Raw genomic sequence first — 1,379 nt, 5'->3', positions numbered from 1 at the left:
ACACACGTGGGATGGAGGGATGGACTCACCCAGCGGGCAGAGGAAGCGGATGTGGTAGTTGGAGCAGGTCTTGCCTGGGGGCTGCTCCTTGTTGATGCAGCGGAAGCCCTTCTTGGGGCTGGCGTGCACCACCTCGCCCACCTCCTCGGGCAGCTCCCACTCGGTGGTCCGGGCCTGGATGGCCACGGGTCGCTCGCAGACGCGGCCCCGGTAGTAGAAGCGAATGGCCTCAAGGCTCTCGTGGTCCCCGTCCCCCCCGGGGTGGTCAATGTTGAACCAGGACGTCCACTCTGCACCTCTGCCTGCGGTGGAGCCGGGCCCTGAGTGCCCCCTGCCCACCCCCTGCCCACCCCCTGCCCCCCTGGGCACCCCAGGGTGACACCCGGGGACATCCTGGGGACGTGGGGATTGAGGAATGTGGCGTGGGAATGGTGGGGAGCAGAAGGGGTGGGTGGCGCAGGGTGGGCATTGCCTCGTGTGGCATTGAGGGGGGCACGGTGTCCCCAGGGCTCGGGGACAGCCGTACCTGCCGTGTCCAGGTCCAGCTCTGCCAGGTCTGGGGTGGTTTTCCAGGGTTTTCCCGCCGTTCCGGCCTTCCCGGGCTCTGAGTCATTCTCCAGGGGCTCTGGGGGATGCAAAGGGTGGGAGAACCCCCGACCAGGGCACCCCATTCCAGGGGCACACAGAGGGACCCTGGCTGGGCCGTGGGCACCAAAACAAAGCTGTGTCCCAGCGGGGATGGGGACCCTGAGACCCCCCAGACCCTCATGGTCATCCAGAAAAGGGGTTGGGGTGGGATTTACTGGTTCCACAGGATGTCACAGCTAGTGGCACCATCCAGGGTGGCCAAGGAAGGGCCACAGCCTCCTGGCAGCCAGAGATGGATCCAGAGGTGTCCATGGAAAATGCTGCCTGTGATCTCCCGGTTGTCCCAGGGTGAGCTCATCCCCAGGGAGGGATGTGGGACAAGGACACGACCACTGGTATCTACACAGCACCCACCACGGCACGGACCCGGGGTCACACTGAGCCAGCAGGGGCTTCCTGGGCCTCAGCCAGCCAGTGCTAGGGCCAGCAGGGCTGGGGGGGACACAGCATGGGACATGTCCCCACCCCTCCAGTGCCATGGCCCAGGAACCCCCTGAGCGTCACCAGCGTGTCAGATGTCAGAGGGACCACCCAGCTGTGACCACGACCCTGGCACACGCCTGGCCCTGACACACATCAATCACCACGCTGGCACACATCAATCACCACTCTGGCATACATCAATCACCACCCTGGCACACATCACCATCCTGGTACACCTCATCACCCTGGCACACCTCATCACCCCCAGTGAACACTCGGCCCCATCCCCATCCCCATCCCCATCCCCA

The sequence above is a fragment of the Empidonax traillii genome, unplaced genomic scaffold (assembly GCF_003031625.1).
Source record: "Empidonax traillii isolate 1590-97213 ecotype Southwest subspecies unplaced genomic scaffold, ASM303162v1 scaffold3170:size14698, whole genome shotgun sequence".
NCBI classification, from domain to species: Eukaryota; Metazoa; Chordata; class Aves; order Passeriformes; family Tyrannidae; genus Empidonax; species Empidonax traillii.
This window is presented reverse-complemented; position numbering follows the sequence as displayed.